This window comes from Microtus pennsylvanicus, chromosome 3 (genome assembly GCF_037038515.1).
Source record: "Microtus pennsylvanicus isolate mMicPen1 chromosome 3, mMicPen1.hap1, whole genome shotgun sequence".
Taxonomy (NCBI): domain Eukaryota; kingdom Metazoa; phylum Chordata; class Mammalia; order Rodentia; family Cricetidae; genus Microtus; species Microtus pennsylvanicus.
In genome coordinates, this window is record NC_134581.1 from 100,346,441 (window position 1) to 100,353,745 (window position 7,305).

A 7,305-nucleotide genomic window follows, 5' to 3' on the forward strand; every position below is an offset into this window, starting at 1 on the left:
GTTTTGGATTTAGAGATATAAGAATATTTTCACTTTGTCTTTATTTAACTTTGTATTTTAATTTTGAGAATTTCATAGATAAGAAATTTAACTAAATCATTTCTACCCCTCAAAATTCTAATGTGTGCAACAACTGCCCCTAAATATATGGCTTCCTCCATTTTTTGAATTTGTGATACATAAATTATATTTAAAATACAAATAAGATGCATTTTAATGTATTTGGAAAACTCTTTTATGTAAATAATCATAAAAATATATCACAGAGGAAAACTGGATATTTTCTGAGCCCCATCTTCAGTCTACACTTAATTCACTATTTTTTTACCAGTTATGTATAGTAAATTTAGAATATAACTGATCCATATGACAAAAATAAAAATAAAAAATTATGTAAATCTACTAGTTTATAAAAATATATAACATATATATGTGTATATGTAGAGAGAGATTCAAGACAACTTAGAGCTTCATAATCACTTTTTCCAACAGCTCTTATTTGTATTTTTCTTAATTCAATAATTTATTTTACAGCCTGATCACAGCCTCTAGTCCTCTCTCTTTCCCTCTCCCATCTCTCCCCCATCCCACACCTCCTTTATTGACCGAAAAAGGACAGGCCTCAGCAAAGCATAGCATATCAAAATGCATTATTACCAAGCACCCCCGCCCCCGTATTCAGTTTGGGCAAAACAATCCAGTATGAGGAATAGGTTCCCAAGAACCATTGAACACAACAGGTTCATCCTCCCTCCCATTGTCAGAAGTAGACCAAGTTGTCACATATGTACAGAAAACCTACTTGAGTCCCTTGCAGGCTCCCTGGTTATTGGTTTAGATTCTGAGTTCCCAAGAGCTAGCCTAGCCATTTCTGTGGGTTTTCCTCAAATATCTCTAAACCTCTGTTTTCTACAATCCCTCATCCCTCAGCAGGACTCCCACAACTAGGCCAAATATTTGGCTATGATATTCATAACATGCCTCCATCACTATATGAAGACTATCTGATATCACCTGGTATAGGGCATGGCAGATTCAGGGAATACATAACAGAGTCTTAGCTGGGGCTATTCTTGCAGACTTGAAGTTTCCTTACATCAGGCTTCCACTCAATTCCATAAATTCCCCCTTTTCAGTCATCTTTCTCAGTAACCTCCCCCTTCACCCACCACTGAAATCAACCCTTCAAGTTCCCGTGCCCATATGTCGCCAGTCCAACTAGAAGATCTCTATTTCTCCTACCCTGGGAGATCCTCTGTCCTCACTTTGATCCTCATTGTTACCTATCATCTCTGGATCTGTGCATTGTACAATGGTTATCCTCTACAGTTAATATCTACTTATGCCTGAGTATATAACATGCTTGGGTTTCTGGGTCTCAGTAATCACACTCGGGATGTTCAGTCACTTTTTTATAGTAAAAATTCACTAATAATTTTTTCTTCCTAACTGGTAATGATGCCTTGAAATGACTCTTGATTTTCAATAAACTATTTAGAAATTTCAAAGGTATGTGTCAGAAATTATATACTGATTATAGCATCAAAGAAGAAAAGAGGATTTGCTTGTGGTTTAAGAAGTTAGTGTATGCATGTACAACTAGTGGAATTGCTTTTGACCTGTAGGAGTTAGACCAACATTGCAGGGAGAAAAATTATATAGCCACTGGATTCAGTTAAACAGACATAATGAAAATACTTCTGGTTAAGAGTAGCGGGTAAGCAGTTAAAAGTGAGTGTGTTGATTTTACAGAGAAACTGAATTCAGTTTAAAGAATACATATCACGTAGCTCACAATTACCTATAAGACAAATTTAGTGAATCCAAGGCCTTTCACTTCTATGATCATGTGAACTCGTGAATAGATATTTCTATAGAGACAAAAACATATACAATAATTAAACATAATATTAATCTTTTTATTGTATTTTTTAAAAGAACTATATTTTCTCGTTTTACTTACCAGTCCCAGTTTCTATTCCTTCCCCTCCTCCCATTCCCTCCATCTTTCACCCTCTTCCACTCCTAAAGGCAGTAAGGCTCCCCATGGTGAGTCAACAAATTCTAGCACACTGCTTTGAGGAAAGACCAAGGACCTACCTACTATATCTATGCTGATCAAGGTATCCCTTCAAACAGAATGGGTTCCAAAGGTCAGTGCAAGCAGTAGGGATAAATCTTGGTTTCACTGCCAGTTGCCCCACAGTCTGTCTCCCATACAACTGTCACCCATATTTAGAGGGCCTAGTTTGGTCTTATGCTGGTTTCTTCCCTATCAGGCCAGAGTTGGTGGGCTCCCATTAGCTCAAGTAAGCTATTTCAGTGGGTATCTTCATCATGGTTTGACCTCTTAGCTCATATTCTCATTACTTCCACTCTTTGGCTGGAATTTGGGAGCTCAGCTCAGGGATCTGCAGTGGATCTATGCCTCTGCTTCCATCAGTTGTTGGATGAGGGGTCTTATGGTGAAATTAAAAACAGTCCTCAATCTGACTACAAGGCAAGGCTTGTTTGGGCACTCTCTCCACTATTGCTTAGTGTCTTAGCTGGAGTCATCTTTGCACATTCCTGGGAATTTCTCTAGTGCCAGGTGTTTTGTTAGCCCCATAATGACTCCCTCAAAAAGGCATCCCTTTCTTTGCTCTCTGTCTCTGTCCTTTCCCCATCTCGACTATACTGTTTTTTCCAAGTTCTTCTCCTCCTTCCCCTTGGAATGACAGCTCAGTGCTTGAATCCTTATCCACAAATTGGAGACAGAGAGAGAACAGTGAGCACATTTCAAGTCTTTTGAAATCTATAAAACTGCTGCTTCCTGAAACAAGTCCAAGATTTCTTATCCTTCCTAAACAGTTCCACCAAATATATGACCCTATGGTACCATTCTTTTTCAAACCATCACCTTCCATTCCCTGGCCTCCAAAGTATTATTGCTATTTGGTAATATATAAGGAGTCAATCTCCAAAATTATTTTTTCAATCTCAATACAGTTTAAAATTGCAAAGTATCTTCTGACAATCATGAATGTCTCTCAATTTTAGCTCTCTGTAAAATCAAAAAATAAATATTTCCAGCATAAAATGACACAGATTATATGTTACCATTCCAAATGGGGGATAGGAACATAGTTAAGAAATGCTAAAGTGATGAATGGATGAAATTCAGCAAGGCAAAAAAAAATTATATTGTTCCATCTCTAAAGTCAAAGTGATTAGATAGCTCTGACCACCTGGCTTTTCTGACTGTGCCAAATTTCTTTCTCTTGGATAATTCTTCTTTCTCCCTTTGTTAAACTTGGCAGATGCCTCATGACATTGCAAACTTCAAAATCTTTCGGTCAACAATGAAATGTATCCTTCATTTTTAGAGCTTTATACAATGTATATAATGGTCTCTTAGGATTTTTAGATGGGGACTCTTGCCACATGACTGGCCTCAGAGCTCTCTTTAACTGGAGAGGGAGATTCCACAAACTGTTTTTTATTTATCTTTCATGATTCTAAAGCCAGACCCACATGATAAACACTGCCAAGTTTAAGTGACTGATTGAAATGGAGCACAAACCTATTGAGTCTCGTTTGCAGAAGCTTTCTTTTGCTTTTGCTCTTGCAGAACAAAAAAAATTGCTCAGGCCTTTTATTTTTAAGTTGATACCTTGGATGTGAGGGTTATTGCTCCATTGGGTTCTTTCCACTTATTCCATTTTTACTTGGGTTTTCCTTAATTTTATTATCTCTCTCAGCACAAGCAAAAGTTCCAACATTAAATTACTTGGTACTCTTTTTCTTCCCTAACTATATATTTTGTATTTCTTATTTTTTCCCACATGCTGTTTCATTGTAAACCTGAAAAAAGTAATTTGTTAATAGTCACAAAGCAAAGGTAGTATTACAATGACTTGAAATGTCCTTTTTCAAGAAAATTCATCCACTACACATTGATTTACCCTCAGGAAGAATCTCAGGCTATAGGCGGAAATCAGTTACATTCCTTGCCTCAAAATTAGGAAAGGTCTGTAGTTGAAATACTAATAGTGTTCTCTCTGAAACATCTTGAATTAGGCCTGATAGTCCCCCTAGCTGCCTGCACTATCTCTTCCGTGTTTTCCTAGAATGGCACCTTAAACACTGCATAGAGTGTTCAATCAACTTCTTAGTCCAAAGTTCCAAAGTATTTCATATCCCACCCATAAAATATCATGATCAGGGCTGTAACAATGATATTCATTGTTATGTGATATCTCCTCACTCTGCCCTATTTTTGAGGGGACTAAGTAAGTAATCCTGCTAGAACAGAATACTTATGATGTCATTCAAATACCCCCAGCACACACTAATTTCTAAGTCTCAGGACAAAATAACCAGAAACATATTTTTTCTTGGGAACTCTTAGTTTCCATACCTATAAAGAGGAGATTTTCCTAAAGGTAACACATATCCACCACAAATCTCCTAAAAACTAGATATGGACACAAAAACAAGGTACAAAACATTAGCCCTGTGAAGACAAGACCAGATATCAGCACCTAGACTTACATTTTTCCAAGTCTCATGCCCCTAGATACCTGCATAAAAACAAGTAGTGACAGTCAGGGCAATATGTTTCTGTCTTATTTAGGGTTTACACTGTTCTATGACCACAGCAATCTTACAAAGGAAAACATCTAATTGCATGGCTTACAGTTTCAGATGTTTAGTCTATTATCATCATGTAAAGATATGGCAACATGCAGATATACTTAGTGCTGGAGAAGGAACTGAGAATGTCCAAGGATCAACATTTAAATCCAAAGATGACCGGAAGTCTACTGAAATACTGGGTGTGATTTGAGCATAAATGGTACATCAAAGGCCACCCATACAATGACACTCTTCCTTTAACAAGGCAACAACTCCAACAAAGTCACACCTCCTCATATTGCCACTCCCTATAAACTTAAGGGGACCAATTATTTTGAAACTACCACATTTCACCCCCTTACTACCTTAAGTTTATAACAATATCATAATGCAAACTTCATTTAGTACACCGTCGAATTCCCCAAAGTCTATTACTATCTTAACAATGTTTTAAACTCCAAAGTTCAAAGTCTCTTCCCAGATTTATATAATCCCTTAACTATAGCTCCTTATGTTGGGAAGCTCTGTTTCAGTTCCACTTCTCCCATTCAAGACCCCATACTCCAAAAAGCCCACTATTGGCAGCTCTGTCCCTGAAATTGCTCCTGACTGCCTACAGTCTGTTTAAGACCTTGTCGCCAGACCTGCCACATACTTTCTCTCCTGCCTTCCAGAAAGTCACCTGGGAGTTGCTTCACTCTGTTCTATTTATTAAGTCTGTGTTTATTAATTTGGTCTGATTCAGCTTATTGCATGATCAGATGAGCCCAATAACTGGGAATCCAATACATCACATATTGGTGTGGAAACAATACTTGAGCAGCCACCATTAATTATAATTACATGATTTGTCGTCCTGATAAGTAAGGATAGAGAAGTTCATATACCTTCACTGCCATTTTACCACATGGAAATGGGTAGACCAGGAGCCATTAGATCTCCAAGTTATTTTGAATTAGGATAGATTTCTATATGATAATATCTTCCCTGTCCTAAAGGCAAGGTTGATGAAAGAAAAGGTTCAAAACAATGCTGGTTTACTGAAGTATTGGAGCTGCACCTCCATACACCAGATTTTATAACAATGTTAAAACTTGGTTTTGCTTCTACACATGATGATTATGTTCTATGTCTAAAGATCACATTGAACATCAGAGACTTGCTATTGCTATTTTATGATTTCTAAACAATCTGACAAAGGTCTTTGTTAAGGTCTCCTTTGTTAAGGTCTATTCCAATCTAAAAAAAAGACCAACTTAAAATTTATGTCTAATCTTCTTGCTTTTGTCAAACTGTATGTCCAGATTTAACTTATGCTGTAGGAAAATCCTTCAGCTAGTAGCCCTTAAGTAACCACTTGGGCATGGCCTCTTACAGTATAAATGCCATTGTAAAGCATGTGCTCCCTTCCTCACTTTTGGCTGATAGATTATAGGCTCAATATCCTTTATTTATGGTCAAAAACCAGTTATGAGTGAGTACATCCCATGTTCATCTTTTTGGGTCTGGGTTACCTCACTCAGGATAGTGTTTTCTATTTCTATTCATTTGCATGCAAAATTCAAGATGCCAAATGAGGATCAGAAGGAGGGAGAACATGAGCAAGGAAGTCAGGACCGCGAGGGGGGCACCCACCCACCGAGACGGTGGGGCTGATCTAACGGGAGCTCACCATGGCCAGCTGGACTAGTACTGAAAAAGCATGGGATAAAACCGGACTCTCTGAACATGGCAGAAAATGAGGGCTGATGAGAAGCCAAGGACAATGGCACTGGGTTTTGATCCTACTGCATGTACTGGCTTTGTGGGAGCCTAGTTTGTTTGGATGCTCACCTTTCTAGACCTGGATGGAGGGGGTAGGACCTTGGACTTCCCACAGGGCAGGGAACCCTGACTGCTCTTTGGACTGGAGAGGGAGGGGGAGGAGAGTGGGGGGTTGGTAATGGAGGGGAGGGGGATGGAAAAGGGAGGCGGGGAGGAGGCGGAAATTTTTAATAAAAAAAATGCTTATAGAGATATTCCAGTTCTGAGCTGCATCCTTTATCTCCTTCAATGAAGGTCTCAGAGGAACTTCTAGCCAGAGGCTTGTTTTGAATGTGGCAAAGCCAGCCAAGTAGCAAACAACTGTTTCACACTATACACCATTGCCAGATCCTGCCCAGACTGTACCAACAGGACAGTGAGGAATCAATTGTCCCACTTTTCCAAGACAAGGTTGGTCACTTCTCCCAAATTCCTACCTTACAGGTAAGTCTCTCAGTTTTTCTGGGTTTGACAACAGAAGACTGGCAATGCCTTTGGAATTTCTGTCCTGCATTAGTGACAAAGAAACCTAGGACTGACTAGATAGCTAGAAAACTGTCTTACTTCTGCTTATCCTTTTGAGATCTGATCATGTTTGATGACCAGGGAACTTAAATAGCTTAATAGCTCTTCTCTGATCCCCACACCTGAAGACTGCCACCAGCTTAGTAGGCCATTGGTTTATTAGTTAAGTTTCCTGTTAAAAGTGCAGAGAGATGTGTCTCATTTACAGGCTTTGTAATACAGGTAAAGAGGTTTCAGATGTAACTTTAGATTTTTAGTGGTGTAGGAGGTCCTTCTGTCTATGTGTTTCTTTCATTGGCTAATGAATAAAGAAACTGATTTGTTCTGATAGGGTAGAATAGAATTTAGATAGGTGGGGAA